At 41.6% G+C, this 17,782-nt stretch overlaps 1 long non-coding RNA gene and 1 other non-coding gene across 2 annotated transcripts in view; one reads left to right on the top strand and one right to left on the bottom strand.

Annotated features, from left to right (window-relative positions):
* Positions 1-14,025, bottom strand: part of LOC118104732 — a 49,591-nt gene extending 35,566 nt beyond the window's left edge. Inside the window, exons 1-2 of the long non-coding RNA XR_004695062.2 lie at positions 13,911-14,025; positions 13,736-13,819 (exon numbers count right to left, since the gene is read on the bottom strand). This is a non-coding gene — a long non-coding RNA (uncharacterized LOC118104732). The remainder of the gene's footprint in view (positions 1-13,735; positions 13,820-13,910) is intronic.
* On the top strand, positions 13,479-13,560 carry trnas-gcu. Its single transcript has one exon. It is a non-coding gene; the product is annotated as a tRNA-Ser (tRNA).
* Positions 14,026-17,782: the final 3,757 nt, after the last annotated feature.

Raw genomic sequence — 17,782 nt, 5'->3', positions numbered from 1 at the left:
AACTCTTTGCTTGTCACATGAATGCACAGTGGAAGCAGCCGAGTTTATGCAGAATCCTGCCAAGGACTGTAAAACTTTATGGGTCAGGCTGACTGTGACAGACGGTCAATGTTTTCGATGTGTGCGCAGTGTATGCATCGCCTCTCCGACGCGTCTCATTGGTTTTAATGGAGGATGTGATCTGACTTTACATAAAGCATTTGACCTTTTGCTTTGCTTTGTGCAAACTGTAACGTCTTGGGAATTTGCTGTGGAAGCAGAAGGAGGCTTCTTCTACATATTAAAGTTTGGTGCATGACTTGGAATATGTCATGTGTTGGCATATAAGTGTGCCGAGTGTCTCTTGCTGTCTTAACGCAATCTCTTTCTGTACTTTAAATACACATCCCTCTTCTTTGTCCTCTAGTCCCTGCCACTGCTTTAATGAAGCTGTACGGAGCAGTATTCTCCCAATGCTCAGGCTGGATATGAAAGAGAGCCCTCAGAGCCATGGTGGCACTGGGCTATCTCCCTCCCACTAATGAGCTGAGCTTTCAATGCGCCCACTAATTAGTTCATCTATAACTCTAAGCACTCAATTACTCTTCACCAGCACCAGCACCACCACAGAGAGCCGAGAGAGGCGATAAGACTGACAAATGCCTTGGCAGTATGTTCAAGAACTCCCTCTCTCTCTCTCTTCTCTCACACACACACACACACACACACACACACACACACACACACACACACACACACACACACACACACACACACACACACACAAAATGGCTGTAAGCAGGGAGGCTCAGGAGAAGTTTTTCTGAACTTCCCACGCTCAAACATGCTGTTCAGGCAAAGCACATTGATCTCCAGTTTCACCCTCTCTCCCTGGTGTTTGTCTCCGTCGCTCTCCCACTCTCTGGCTTCCTCAGTACATGATTCACAGATTAACTGAGATGTGCTACAGACAGTCTGCCCGTAACAATCCATTATTTGTTAGATTATTACACCTCAGAATCATTAGAATCTTGGCAATTTTCTGAAGAAATAAAGTATTTATTGCCTCATGCTTTTATAATTTTAAAACTTAAATCAATGACTATCAATAGAACTTGGGTTCAAGCTTCCGTATATGTGAACAAAAAGCTGGTAGAATGACCACCTAATTTGCAAAAGAGCAGCTGTAAACACACACACACGCACCCACACAACAACTGTACACCGACATGCAAATCAACCTTTATCAATGCTTTGTTAGTCAAAGTTACTTGGACGCTTATAACTTTCCGCTGTCTTCAAATATAGACATGTGCTGTAATAAGAGGAAGTTCTTTGTTCAGTCTTCTTTACAGGTGTTAATACATAATGAACAGTAGTAAAACATAAATCCAGTTGTGAACAGGAAACCTGACCCATTTTCATTTCCTTTGTCCTCTGACTGGACTTTTAACAAGTATAAGCAAAAATAAAGAGACGAGCTCGAGGCTCTGCCTCCATTGAGAACAGCTCCTCTACCTCACGTCTCATGGGACAGAAACAAAAGCCTGTTTCACGCAGCCTGGTCAAGGCGGGAATGTTGCCCCCTTTACTCTGCCTCACTGTTCTGTATAAACTGTATGAACATGGGGGTTTTGTTTTGTTTCTGCCTTCATGTAGAGGTAGTCACAGAGCCAAATCAATGTTTGTGAGAAAAGGAGAGCCAGCATGGAAGGACGGAAGTGTAAACAAGCAAAGTTCAGTGTAAACAAGCAAAGCCGGCATAATTCTCCTTCCCTTCGTCTGTTAGACTGTTGATGCATCGCACACGCCAGATGCTGCAGATGCTAATTTGTAAAAATGTGTAAACATGAGAGAGTCTGTTCATTGGGCTTCTCTGTGTTTTAACTCATTGTTCTGGGCAGCATTTTACCCATCAGGCTGTGGTCTACAGCCGACATGGAGAAGGTCTTCCTCCATTACCACACTAAAGTCAGGTTTCCTTACGTGATAAAAATAAGGAAACGTGAAGAACAAAAAAAGTTAGATGCACTGTAAAAGTGAAGGGCACCGCTCTGGATTGGATTGGAATTACAGGAGGACCAGCAGGTGCACTGAAAATAACAGTAGGTAATTGTGGATGTAATTATTACTGCGGTGGAGATGAAAAATCCCCCACATGCACTCTAAGGACAGGATTAAAATAACTGACCAGAGGAGGTGGTGTAAAACTCACCTCCCCTCCCCCTGAGAAATAAATTAAATCCAACTGGGGGTGTAGATGAGTGGGTGGGATCATAAACTCCGACTTTGAAAATATTAAAGACCCTGTTTCCTTTTGAAGGTCTGACGACAGAAATACATTAGTCAAATTATTATTTTTTTTGTTCTTTCACAACTATTAACATCAGAGGGAAGTGAATCTTGAATGATTGGGTGCACACGGTGTGTTATATTTAACTGTCTTTAACATCCAAACTACTTCTCTATCTGTTGTTTTTTTGTGCATTTGATGTTAGTTCATCCAGTGTTTAACGAAGCTGTAATATACAGTTCAGTTTGTTAGATATGATAAAGGAAACATTTTGAGAAATAAGTATACTTTGTAGAATATGCAATTTTGATTATTGTGGTAAAACCATTTAAACCAATATACTTAGCGAGAAAACAATTTAATATTTTGTAATGTGTCAAAGAACAAAGGTTTTTGTTGCGTCTGGTTGTTGAAAGTGTGTAACATTACGATATGAAAACTTGTGTCAGGTAAAACACGAGTGCAGATTTGCTGCTGTGGTTTCTCGGTGCATGTAGTTATTTTCACGACCCACACTGTGCTCACTGCATTACTGTTTTCCTTCACTTTCTCAGGATCTAACTATAGAAGTGTGTGTATGTGTGCGTGTGTGTGTGCGTGTGTGTGTGTGTGTGTGTGTGTGTGTGTGTGTGTGTGTGTGTGTGTGTGTGTGTGTGTATGTGTGTGTGTTTTGTGTGCATGAGATCAGTGTTACAGCGTGAGTGTGATTATACTCGTGTGTATGTGCTCACACTCTACATGGTGTAATAAGCTACGGGGGTGGTTTTCATAGTTTTAAACAGAATGGATGCAAAATCCACATTACACAACATATTCCCTTTCCAGAATAGTGATCCATCAAGCCCTTGCACTAAGCATCTGTACATAAACCTCAATTATGCTAATGCTAATCCCTGGGACATCGACGTGAGTAGGCAAGGAGGCTAACAGCTAAAGGCTTTGATGTGTGCTGCCATTTGGCAGGGTCTCCTGAAAGACTAGCATTGGACCCCAAACTCAACCAGGGCTTAAGGAGGAAAAACCAGCTCGGCCTTGTCTGTTCCTCTACTGATTACAAGGGCTCAGGGGACTTCTTTTATTTGCTTCTTTGGTATAGACCCAATCATGGGTGTCAGTTCTCTCCCCTGCTGCCTGGCAGTCCTTCCACATTCAGTTTTTGTTTTTACTTGCCCTCCTCTGTGCCAGACTTCTGCTTTGTTTCGTTTTGTTTTTCATTTTCATCCTGTGGTTGTCTTCCATGCGCGCTTTTACATCTGACACCTTCTGTTCTTATTCCCATTTTGGTAACTGACAAGAAGCACTGTACCGTGCAGAACATTTTACTGATGGAGATTAATCATTTGTCTGAGAATAAAATGTTTTATGATGGCGTTAATCTCTATTCAGTCCTGTTCTAATTGCTAGGATTTGAAATAACAAAAGTAAGTTCTATCATCTTGTCTTTCTCGGGCTGTAACTGGAGAAATACTCTCTTCAGGGACTTAGTGGTTGACACAAAACAGGGACCTGTTTCCCATAAAACCTTGTGAACTCATTGCCTGTTTCCGTAATGAGACCTGTGTGATTGCAAGTTGCTTTTTGGAAATCGAGCATTGCAGCACTAATCTTTTCTCTTGATAAAAAATTAGAAATCAGACAATTTCTGGCAAAGAGCAGCATTGTTAACAGTGATTCAGTTCCATTAACGACAAGTGTTTTTTGAAGTACTCTGCCCCTGCCTTACTCTTATGTTCTAATTTCTCTGAGCTTTCAGGAAAAACCCTGCCACAAGAGAAGGATTACAGCTTATTTTCAGTGAATGAGTCGACACACGAAAATGGGAAAAACACTGCAGACAGTTTGTGTAACAAAAGAGATTATGAACATTTAAGAGGGATTTTGGAAAATAATTGGAGCTTTTTCTAATTTTAGGGGCGAGGATTGTTAAAATGGTGGCGTAACCTTTTAGGTTCGGATCAACGGGGAACCAGGAGAGAACTCCATGAGTTCTGCCTAATGGTACGTTATAGTACAGCCTTATACTAGTATGAGTTCAGTGGCGACTCTAAACTCTTGAGTGACTTCACTGCAAAATTATATTCGATTCAGAGGGAGGGCTGCTGTGTGTGAAAATTGCTTTGAAAATAAATTGAAAGAAACAATCGATGACACCATCAAGAGGAGAACATTTGTTTGTGTAATGAAATTACATCATGAATGTAATAATCTTTGCTGAAATTATGATTGATGAAGGTGATGACTGACAGTCAATCGTGTTTCTTTTTTTAATCCAATGAAGTGCATTTGTGTTTGCACATTCGTCTGAAAGGCTGAGTGGTTTGAATGTTTGTTCACTTTGAGAATAAAAGAGCAAACTTTAGCCGGGGTATGTTTGAAATAAACGAATTCTTTGGGCAAAATTCATGTATATACATAGCACTTATCCTTTTGAGGGTCGCATGGGAGACTGAAGAGGGACGGGGACAGTGGGGAGTGTTTTGCAGCGGCAACATACTGGAATAAACAACTATTCAATCCATTTCAGAGTATCCACATGTGGGTGGAAGACGGGAGAACATGCAAATACACACAGAAAGACCAAGGCAGAACCGGGATTTGAACCAGGAGCCTTCTTGCTGTGAAAACAAGTGTTACCCACCGTGCAGCCCACAAACAGTTTCTACATGAATGAATCTTCATTATTGTGCCAACCAAGGAATTCTTTTTTTTGTTCCATCAAGACTTCGCATTGACTTTGAAAAGCAACTGAATTGCAGTTGTTTTCTTTGTCTTCAGACTTAATCTTAAATATAACTTGAATACTGGATACCTTCACACAATAGTCGGTTGCAGAAAATTACCGATAATCGTTGCACACAGCCCCCCCCCCTGCCGACACCGAGTGCTTCAGATGCTGTTCAATGATCTGGTAAGCACTTGGCTTGAAGCACACTGAGCCCTATATGAGAACAGCCAGACACCACGGACAAGCTAACACAAGTCCAAAGGGTTCAACACTGAGTCACACAAATTGCACAATGGTTTTATACATGTGAATGTCATGAATTGTCAGTCTCAAGTCAATGTACTCCATTGTAATATAGCCCCTTACATGTATACTGTGAAAACAGTACTGCATTTAGATATAAATACCTACAAAGCACACAACAGTTTCGAAAATATTTTTTTGTTGATTGAATAACTCTGACATCAAGGCTTTGTTTTGAAGTTAAAGCAAGTAGATCATGACCTCAAGGAAACACTCACATTGTGTTTTGTACAAATACATTTTCCTCACAGATGGTTTCTGTTTTCTGACGAGCCCTCGCTTCCACGGCTCCATTCCCTGATGACTACTGTGTGGACTCAGGCTCCAAATATGCAAAATGGCTGTTTTCATATACAGGATATTTTTGCTTCATGTTTGGATAGTGGGAGGAAGCGGAGACACATTGTCCATTTTCATATGTGCGCTCAACACACAAATTGCAGGTAGGCAAAGCAATAGGCTTTCTGTCAAGTGCCTAATCCTCCAGTATAACAACAAGCCACTGCATTTTAAGAACAGCTCAGGTTGGAGAAAACAGTGCCTAAGAGCTTTAGTGAACTGGCTCAACTCAATCATCCATCTCCACATCTCTGCCGCTCTCCTTTTTCTAAATCCACTCTTTTCTTTGGACGGGAAATTGAAGTCATTGTCCGCCCTTGTGAGGAAACACTGTGGGCTTTTTCAATTAAGGGAGTCAAAGATTATCAAGATCTCCTTTCACAGGGAATGTAAATCTATAAAGGTTTGTTTGTACATGAGAAGGACTGACAATGTGATGAAAGATGACATTTCTGACTGTGGCACTTGGAGACCTGAGCTGTTTCTGCAGCGGTGTGTGCACTGGCTGACTGACTGACTGTCTAATTGGCTGAATGACAGTTTGTCTGTCTGTCTGACTGACTGACTGTCTCTCTAATTGGCTGGTTGGCTTATGCTCAGCCTCCTGATGCGTTGACAAACAATTATCCTCGATGACATTATCACATTTGTCTAATCAATTTGATGTGTTTGCTACAACAGCAGGTAGTTAGCAGTCACACGACAGAGAGTTTAGGGCTGTGTGTGACAGAGATGAATAACTCTGTAATTGCTCTCCAAAAAAAAAAAAGAGGAAGACGTTTTTACACTGTCTTTTATCAGCTCTTATAAAGACAAACATTTGAGAGACATCCATGCTCAGTGAAGCGGTGAATCAATGCAGTCAGACAAGCAGACAAGGCAAGCAGCAGGTACCTCTGATATGTGCAGCGCTCCCCTGACACTTAGCAGCACAGGCAGACACTTTTAAACTTCTCTCGCCAATGCTCTCAGTCATCCAGATTTTTCCTTTAAATGCAAGAGGTTTACAGAACACTTACTCTTTTCCCCTACATGGACAAATTTAGAAATGCATAAAGATATTGAGGGGGTAAAATGTTTTGTTGGCACACTTGCACACTTTGAAAAAAATATCCAATATCAGTCACTAATGCAAGTGAAAGGCTCACACAGTTGAGCTCTAATCTCATACATTTGACTCATCTGTCTCTCGTCCTCTCTCAAATCTCTTCTCATAACCAGCTCTTCACACTCTTGTATCACTTCAGCCAGCAGTGCCTGGAGAACAGCGAGAGAAGTGGCGTGTGTGTGTGTGTGTCTGTGTGTGTGTGAGTGTGTGTGAGTGTGTCAAGTGGGCCTTGTATAGCTGTCCCGGCAGCAACAAGCTGTCATTAGAGTGGGCAGGAAAGAACCCTTGTGGCTTGGTTCCATCAAATTGTAATCCCCACCACATTATTACCATGGCAGGGTCACCTCTCCACTACTGTGCTAGGGCAGGAGCAGGTGGGCCGTGGACACACACACACACACACACACACACACACACACACACACACACACACACACACACACACACACACACACACACACACACACACACACACACACACGCTTCTATTTCCACTGTTTTGCTAGTGTTTTCCTTGACAGTCCTTTTATTACCTGGCGAGCCCCTATAATGAATCCATCGCAGGCGGCCTAGACGAGGCTGCATGTCATGCATAATTCAATATCGAACCCACCCCCCCCCCCCACATCCACCGCAACCCTGAGTCTTCTTCTCCACAGCCCTCATTCATGTCATGCCTACATGCCTCTAGTGGGGTCTCTGTAATGCCCAGCCTGACAGACTCTATTATGCAACCCTGAACATTACAATCTTGTGGAAGAGTGTGTGTGTGTGTGTCTATATTTGAGTGTGTGTGTGTGTGTGTGTGTGTGTGTGTGTGTGTGTGTGTGTGTGTGTGTGTGTGCTCCTCTCTTCTGTGGTTTCAAGGGAAACCAGCATTAGGTTATAGGTTAGAGTGTGTGTGGGCAGAGAGGAGACATATTTACTCCCACTAAAGGACAACTTTCCAAAAGTAGGCATCAACACCACTACACCCTCCTCCGGTGTTTTGCTCCTCTTAAAGTCACACACTAAACAAGGTCAACACAGACACTTTGTTAAAGCGTCAACATAGTTTCCCAGTGTGCATCTCTGCGAGCCTTTGGCAAATTCTAATTGAAGAGAACATTTAGATTTATATCGGTTTTCAGACACTAGAGTACAGACAGGAAAACGTTAGGCTGATTTTCTTCTATCTGGTGTTCAGTCTAAAAGAGAAAACAATAAAAATATAAATCAAAAATAAATTAAATTACAGCTCTACAGCACCGTGTTCTTTTTTTAACTTGAATTTAAATGGGGTGTAATATGGGTAACATTTACCTGTAATTAATGAGTATCACTACAATTGATGCCGCAATATAGAGCAGTTGTACACATGGATCAGGAGAGTGCGAGTGTTTAATTGCCTTTTTTATGAGGCCCTTTCATTGCAAGAAACAGTTTTCTACTTAGTTTCTAAATGGCCATTAATAACAATGTTCCCCTGAGGAGCTGTAAGAGAAATGAAAAAGCTAACCAGACTATAGGGCAGTATTTTCATTATGTTTAAGCTATTTCCACCTGCCGCGCATGTCTGCCACTCCCAAAGAACTGCATGGAAATATAGTTTTAGGTCCATATGAATGTGGGTCTTTTTCATCTGATCTGTGGGGAGAATAATTATCTGGAGATGAACAACCAGTCAGTCAGTTAAAAACAATAGGAGTTGAGCCATAGTGTTTCACAGTCATGTCAAAGGAAAAAAACAACACAAGTATAGATACAAAGAAAGTAGAATGATGACAGAATGAAAAACAGGACGAGAGAAGATAAGATAAAAGCAAATGAGATTAAATAATGACATCAACAGAATTAGACTGAGTGAAACCAAGGGTAAAAAGCTATTAGATTAAAAATGAACAATAGTGGTATATAAGACCCGTGTGGGACAGGGGACTAGAGCTTGAGGGCATATTATATTTTCTTTCCTCTAGTGTGTTGTGTTAGTTTTTTTCCCTGTATGTAAAAGTTTGGCAAAGTAAAAAAAAGCCCAAAGCTTAAAGGGAGGTCTCCTGAAACCTCCCATCAGACGTCTGACCGATACTTCCTCACCACATTTTCATAATGAACACCAAGCAGCTATGTCAACAATACCTACACAAGCAGGAAGCAGTTGAAATCAGGACATCAGTGATATAATGAAAGCGATTTAAGTACTGTATTGTATTTTCTCACTTGACTACGCAGTGTAAATTTCCCTGTTGCACAAAAAATGTATTTAAAAGCAGATTTTTCTGAAACTTCTCGGTGGTGCTGCAAGGCCTCCAGACACATTGATGCTTTTAGAAGATCATGTTCACGGCAACAAAAGAGACAGATTGGCTGTTTGTTTTTTTTTAGTAACGATGATTACAGGGTGAGTTTGAAAAGTCGCTACAGCCACAAAGTAAATGTCTGAGCCGACCGTTGGAACATTGGTCTATTGCTGATAATGAGCCATATATTATTTCACACTCGATTGCTGGCCAAACAAAAATACAAAACACCCACTCACTATCCTACTGCCCAACATAGACGACGGTGCTGTGAAGCACTTTCCATCATGCCAATTACACAGTATTGTTGCTGCTGGGTGCTGATTTACACAATCTAAGATTTTGATTACTTAATGGCCTATTTAGTTTTAAAATAAGTCACACTGATGCCTAAATTCATACAGCAAGGAGAACATCACACTGCTAATGGTTAATACACCCATTTCGTCTGCAAACAATTAAAAAGTACGGCACACAAGCGATTCACGGAGTGTGTCTGTGTATGTGCAGAGACAGCGGGGCACATTTCATTGTGTCATTAGTAGTCTAGCAAGCAGAAATTACTTTTTCTGCACCTAGGAACAAGGCTGTTTCAGATCAATGCCTGTGGCAGTTCTTAAATCAATGAGTGATGTTGTAACTAGGGGACTCGTCTGTGAAGCAGACCCCTGGGAGACAGGGAGCGAGCTAGAGAGAGATTGTCAAACAGTGGGGGAGATAGGGAGCAGGAGACAGAGAGATAAAACGTAATACATAGAGCTGAAAGTGACAGGACGATAGAGGGCAGCAGAAGAAGGACAGAGCAAGTGTGTGTGTGTGTGTGTGTGTGTGTGTGTGTGTGTGTGTGTGTGTGTGTGTGTGTGTGTGCGCGCGTGTGTGTGTGTACAAGGAAATGAGATAGAGACTCATCCAAATGCATTGACCTCTCTAAGTGCTTTTTGCTACAGCACAATTCAAATATGATTGTGCTGCTATAATTGCCCATTTGATGAGGCAGGTGAATCTCTGCGGCATGGCCAACCTCCATCTCTCCCTCCCTCTCTCTCTCTCTCTCCCTCTCTCTCGCTGTCATGCGTTCGTGCAAAGTGTGTGTCTGCATGTGGGGTAGGGGAGCAAAGTAATGGGCAGGAGGTGGAGCGTGAAAAAGGTTAGGGAGAAAAATCACATCACCAGAGAGAGAAGCGATGAGAGTGCGCCTGGCTCCCAAGGCCTGATGTATTTACCTGGGTAATGATAGTCATCTGGACTGACAGGGTGTGTGCGTGTGTGTGTATATGTGCATGTTTGTGTGGCACACAGCATAGCGTAGCGCCGGATGCTGTGGAGGCTAGATTTCTGTTTGGCTGACTGACTGCCAGGCCGAGGGGCTTTCTTATTTGCAGAAAAAAACAAACAAATCTCTTGTTCTCTTTTTCCTCTCTGATCCTACCTTCATCTCTGTTGTTATTCCGTCTTTTTATTCCTCTTGCCTCTCCAGCGTCCTCTCTCCCTCCCTCCATCACACTCTTGCTGCCTCGCTTCAAAAGTGGCCTTTATTAATTCATAAAAACACATTGCACACATGACTGAGTTCCATAGGCACTGGAGCATGATCCAATTCGCCTGCACACACGCATTCACACAAACCTTTCCATGTTTATACACACTGCTGCCTGTTGCCGCTCTCACACCTCTCCTTCTAGGCGCCTACCTCGCCCCAGACAGCTCTTCAGCAGGCATGAGGCGAGGACCAGACCCTTCTTTTGTTTTGTTATCTATAAATAGTCAGCAGCACATCTCCAGCACAGGAGGATATCAGGGAAAACCATTGTAAATATTGTGCTTTGCCCCCATTGCACAGTTTCTCGCTACTGCAACTGCTACTCTACTCACTACCTTCAAACACTTTTTATAAAACATGTAACTATTGTGGCAGCGAATGCATTTGCGGACTAAAATGTGCACGATTTGTTTGTTCACCTAAGTTCGTACATGCAGGTTTTTTTTAATTCATTCTTTCCAGAAAGGCTTGGTTGTGACAATGCTGTTATCGAGGGCTGCCACATGTAAGCCCAGAGGTTAAAGCGGATTCCCACATGCATGCACACACACAAACAACATAGGAACAAACATATATATACATGGTCTTTCTCAGGTCCCCCCACCTCCTCCCCTTCCGAAAAGAGTTGGAAGAGAAAGGAAGGGGTGCTTAAATACGATTGCTGGGACTGAATTAAAACACATCAGCTTGAGGCTGTGCAGCTGAATCCTGATGATGAGGCCACCGGGGCAAAATTGAGAAAATGGGCTTTTGCTGCCAGGGCCTTGAAAATCCCTTACTAATGGAATGAGAGGAGGCAGAGAAAGATAGCGAGAGTGAGGGAAGGGGAGGACGGGATATCACACAGCCACGAAGACAATGCATTGTGTTTGTGTGCTCATGTGAGAGCAAAATGGGCTGAAACTAATGGAGCAGAGAGAGGAAGCCTCCGATGAAACATCATTACAAGCAGCTTCAGAAATATTAGGGCCTCTGGCGTCACTAGCAATACTGTCGTGCACAGGTTTGACGCGGTTCAGTGGTTTCAACTTTGGACACAAACTCGTCTGGCTCGGTTTGGTTTGCCGTGACTTATTTTGCCAACATATTCAAAAGATCTGTTTATTATGCCCCTACGCTGTGTTGTCATTCCCGGATGCCACCCTGCTGCAGCTCCAATGATTCAGCTTTTGTTGATCGGCGAACCAAACATTGTAGTGGCAGGTGCCATGACAACTGTGTGAAGGTGAGCCCAGACACTTAAAGTCAGGTGACGTTACACTTTTCATTTGATGCTCTGCCAAATGTGCCCGTTTTTTCAGCTGGTGTCCTATTGGAGAAGTTGGACACAGGACAAGTCTGTTCTGTTCATATTTAGCACACGCGCCATGTGGTGGCATATCTGCCAAGTCTCTATGCTTGACCTAAAAAACTAGAAACTAAACTTTATTTCTGCTATAATTATTGTTTTGTTGATACTGAAAAATCATATATTCTGTTCATTGAACCGTTTTAAAGATACTTAAATGCTTTTCATTGCAAGTTAAATAAAAAATGAAAAAGAGCTACAGGCATGAAGTAGCAATGACAACGGCCTTTCCTTAATCACTGGCTTTATCCCTATTAGAAACCATTTTGGACTGCAGTATGAGAAACACATACCAGATGGCTAATTAGAAATAAAAAGATCTGAGTGCACACTTAAGAAAATGTGTATTTTCCTCCTCGTTTTGCTTTTCTATGCGACCATCATGGTTAAATTCTCTGCTTAATTCTCCAAGCGGTGGGCATTTCAGCCCCCTCATTTCCCTGGGAAATGAATAGAAGCATATGACATCAGCTGACATGGGCTTTAAATGTACAATCTGGCTGTCTTGTGATGGGAACAAATTAATAAGTGAATGTTATCTGTGGGTAGCAGAGCATGGTGCCTTGCCAGGCCTTTTTGTTTCTGCACCTCTTCCTTTTTACAATAAATGACAGAAGACACAAAAACAGACAGAGCTCTTGGTTTGAATTGGATTTTGACATGAATATTGTCGCACTTGCTGTGTGTGCAAGCATGCACATGTTATACATTGTGTGCATTAAAGTGCATGTACTGAATGTGGATCTGCATGCGCATGGTTGTTTGCATGGATTTATTTGAATGTGTTTCGTACGCAGTGTTTTAGTAGTGGACTCGTTTTCAGGTTTGATTTACGACATGTGGCTTCAAAGAGGAAACACGATTTTCCAATCTTTAGCAGGCAGTGGATTAGGCAGGCGGAATAGAAATGAAAAATAAGGTGAGACTGAATGAAGAATAGGTAGCCAGCAGTGTCACGCTCCCCTTTATCTCTCAATATTGGTATTGCGAAGTCACTGAGAGATGGCAATCAGCAGGAGATGTGTCTTGAAGATGAAAGCAGGGAAAGAGAAACAGACGGAGAGCGAGAGAAAGGAGAGCCTCTTAAGGCACCTCCATCAGCCTGTCGTTAGGAGGGTAATGAACCTAGCACCACTGCTGCCAAGCAACCAATGACTCTCTCACACACACACACACACACACACACACACACACACACACACACACACACACACACACACACACACACACACACACACACACACACACACACACACACAACAAAAAAATCTCTCAAGCATCCATAGTCTGTCTCTGCTACTCGTCCTTTATCAGACAATCTTTGCAATTACAGTTTTTATACACAAAAGATTCTTGGTACTAAAATCGTAAGAGTAAAAATAACAAATCAATGGCCTGTTCATTTACTTAAATCCATCTCTTTCTGGTATTTCATGCATACTTCTTTTGCCATATGTATGTGTTACTGTACTTTATGTATCCTACTTTAAACATGCAACGAAACATGCGCTTACCGAATAATTCTAATAATTTCAATTTTAATTCAATCTCTACACAATGTGTATATGACGAGGTGGCCGAGTGGTTAAGGCGATGGACTGCTAATCCATTGTGCTCTGCACGCGTGGGTTCGAATCCCATCCTCGTCGAGCATTAACATATTGCTAGAAGGGAAACAAACAACTGACAAATGCACATGTTTATGTTCAGAGAGGAAATGCAGTGTCTCTCAAGCAGCAGCTTTCTCCACAGCCTGGAGAAAATGTCTGTTGCTTTGATAGAGAACAATAGAAGCTGATGTGATTGTCCATCACTGAAACTCACCAGCTGACACTGGATCCCTTCTATGCAATATACTTGATCCGTCCTGCTGTGGCCTCTTCTTCAGATTGGATAACAGGATTGGGTCTAAGCATCAAGTAAAAAAAAAGATTAATCACACTCATGTTCACTAGCAACTAGAGTTTGTAATTTCTCCCAGTGTCAGAGAAAAAGAGACCTTAATAATCGAGACTCCTTCTGAAATATACTGCCAACAGTTTTGAAAGAACTGAACCCAGTGAAGCTTTGAAACGAACGAGACCTGATCAAGCTAAGTAGCACTGCTGTTAACACAAAACATGTTTACTGGTGTTATTAATCAAGAAACCTACTTCTCAAGTCAGGCTTCAAGCACTTCTGCTTTGGTTTCACTTCCTGGATCCATCTTTATATTCAGCCTATGCATAAGACAGCACGAGACAAATACTATAAGCATCTAAAACATTGATACGCTAATTTATAAGCTTGAAGAATTTTTGTAAAGATTATCATTGTAAATAAATGATTCAGATATTGATAATGTAAACATTGGTGATTCTATCCTGACTTGAACTTATACATGATATCTTCACATCTGTCTGTGCAGATGCATGCGACGCATTTCCACATGAGCAAACCAATGTTTTTGTGTGTGGCTTTGTTTACGTGTCAGCAGTCGTCACCGACAAACCACCCCCTGAGGACGTGGGTTGGACTGTCAGCCTCAGTCAGACATCACACACACACACACGCACACTTTGATGTCTGTCACCTTCTCTTGAGAGATCAGGCAGCCATATACATGGCTCAATACCTCCATGATCTTCTGCCAGAGAGAATCCAGCTCAGACCCTTGTCAGTTACAGCTTTGTCACAAAGCTTTCTATAGTATTAATCTCATCTTCTCATTGCAGGGAGTATACTGATTGTGGCATAGTGCACTCTCCCTCATTTTTGCACTCTCACACACAAGCAGTTATTGTCAGGAGAAAAGAAACACGGTCATGCCAGCACCGCAACAAAGTAAAGCAAGGACACAGCAGATCTTTCCCACGGCGAACATTGACATGTGATGTCAAGGAAAGTTCAGAGGCAGCTTATTCATTGATGAGGACTCTGGTTAATTGAGCCAATGTCAATACTTCACACATGTATGAACAACTCAGAGCCCTGGCACCGGCACACGGGTGCTTTTATTAGTTCGACATATTTTTGACAAGTTTTACAAGTTTGAGAAGTGCGAACGTTTACTGGAGTGATATGAAGCTGGTTCCATGAACTGAGGATACAGGTAGATTAATATGTTCTCACCTAAAGGTTCAGTGTGTAAGATTTAGGTGAAAGGGCAGAAATTGATTATAAAATGATCTTAGGGATGTTTTCACTAGTGTTTAATCATCTAAATTGTACGAATTGTTGTTTTCTTAACCCTATAATAGGACCTTTATATCTCAATACTTTACACTAACAACCGGAGCGGCTCCTCTCTACGGAGGCCGCCATGAGGTTTATGTTTGAGTGCAACTATTGAGTCAACTTTCCACTGAGTTCTAAAACTGTCTCCTAAGCCCCTCCCCTCCCGGTCGGACGTTTCTGTTCCGTTTCCATCTCAGTCTTGTGGGTTGTTGTGTATTCTGTTGTTAGATCAGAGTGATAGTTTTAGCAAAATGACAAAAAGTAGTTTTTACACCCTTAAGGTAAACCTAGGTAAGTTCTATATTTGGTTGTGTGTAAAACCCAAAACTCACAAGCAGTTTTATTGGGAGATTCTAAAGTCAGCAACAGCACAACAAAAAGAAAACGAAGCAGCCAGAAGTGCTTACTGTTGCTCTTTGGTTTGTCATCTCGTTCACTTGTATTAGTAGGCACCAACACTTCTGTCAAAGACAACAGCAGCTGCAGCTTTTCATGACATTTTGCTGGATGGCTGCAGAAAAACACTGCTGACTGTTTTATTCACTGCAGGGTATCGAGGCTTCATGCAAACAGTTTAACCATAATAAGAATGGAGCCTCATCCACTGCATGGCCACTATCAAGGGTCACAATTTAAACACAATCCTCATAACCAAAGGTTCATTTTTCATTTTTCAAGGCTGAATACAGAATTTTTAAGAACAAAAATTATCAATATTTAACAACGATTTTCAAATATGCCTCATTTTCATGAGCTAAAATATGAGTCCAGTCATGTAAGGGTATTCGCGGCCTGCCCGTGCATATTCATAGACTAACTCCTCAATTGTGTGGACTCGTTTGTGTGTCTCAGCTCGTAATACTCAGACAGCAGCTTGGTGGCCGAGCTGTGTTGCTGATTGTAGGTGACAGGGACACTGCTGGCCAGAGGGACCTGGAAATGTTGGCATGGCAGTGGGGAAAGGTCACCACCACAACACTGTCAGCATCATCGCTGTGACACAGTGGGAACAACAAAGAGACTGGAGCACATTCACACGTCCACTTTTTTGGGAACTGTTTAGGCCAAACACAAATGTCTGTAACGTTCAGTCCAGCATTAATATAAAACAAAAATAGAGCTTCATTAAAGCGTATTCATATCAGAACATCAAGATCAGTCCCTTTGAAAACACCAGTGGAGGAAATTACAATTTCATTTGAGTAATAAAGAAAGGATGTTGCATTTTAATACAATAATCTATAACTGTGTCTCAATTCAGGGACTTGAAGGCTGCAAATGTCTCCTTCCATTTTCCTTCCGTTTGGACAACTGTAAAAAACATGGCGGCCTCCAAAGAGAGGACCCGCTCCCGTTATAAATACAAAGTATTTAAATATAAAGTATTCAGATACAAAGGGCCCATTCTAGGGTAAAGAAAACAACAATTTGTACAATTTAGGTGATCACACGCATTTTATAATCATTTCTGCCAATAGATCCCTTTCACCTAAATCTTACTGGACCTTTAAGTTTAGATGTATACTGCTCCACTTGTGATGCACAGGTTGAGCACTGAGCATGAATATGAATGTGTTTATGACATTTGGTGAACAGAAAAAAAATAAATGCATGTATTGATAAGGGTGATGTAGATGAAGAATTTAATTCTTCATGTATTTGGCCAATTTGATCCAGTGGGTAGAGAATTTGAGTGACAGGGATGATGTTATTCTGACTTCACTCAGCCAACACATGCACTCACTAGATAAATACAGTATATGGTCGGTTCATCTTTTAAGTATCTTCTAATACAAAATGTAACAGCTGCACATGGACTCCATTATACGTGGTGTGTGTATAAATTATACCCGTCCTTCAACAGTTATTTCATGCCATTTTTTCTCGTGTTGCACGTTTAATATATTACAATGATTTGCAAAGAATATTTTTCTTACTGAGATTTCTGTATTTTATTCTATTCTTTCAGACTGAGCCTTTTTTCAGGCTTAATTTTCTGTGTCTGATTCTCTCGCTGAACTCTCCTCTCTGTAGCTGCTTTGCGCTCTTTGTCTCTCCACTCTGCTCTCTCCTTATAACTTCTCAAGTACAAGTGGGAGCAGAGGGTAGGAGGAGGGAGTGATTGGAATTCATTATGGTCAAATGATTGCAAACTCTGGAAGCCGAGAGGCTTTTCTAATCACAGCTGAATGAGCTGCAAAGTTAATGTGGGCCGGCTGTGGAGTGGGGGAGAATGGAGGAGTGAGAACTCCATCGTCAGTGTAGAGCTCTCAAGGGCTCTTCACACAGCTCTAATGGTGGAATTGTTCTGACACTGAATGGATACATGAGATGCTGTGTTTCACAGCCATGACTCACTCTAAAAATGTATTCAGGTTTTCTGCAGTGCAGAGAGAAGTATTTTATTGAAATGTTTTCAGGGGAAAGAACTGTTTCCTGTTTTAAAAGGTCAGGCTATTTAGGATCACTATAGGATTGACTACTGTTGGTTTCATACGAAGATTTCAGACATTTAAAAATCTCACAATATTTTCCACAATTCCCTCAGGATCAATAAAGTATCTATCTTTATGGAATTTTAGCGGAAAACGCTACTGATATTAGGGAGTAAAATATTCCTGATACTCATACATATATTACAATATATTTTGCAAT

The sequence above is a fragment of the Hippoglossus stenolepis genome, chromosome 1, assembly GCF_022539355.2.
Source record: "Hippoglossus stenolepis isolate QCI-W04-F060 chromosome 1, HSTE1.2, whole genome shotgun sequence".
In the NCBI taxonomy this organism is placed as follows: Eukaryota; Metazoa; Chordata; class Actinopteri; order Pleuronectiformes; family Pleuronectidae; genus Hippoglossus; species Hippoglossus stenolepis.
This window is presented reverse-complemented; position numbering and strand designations above follow the sequence as displayed.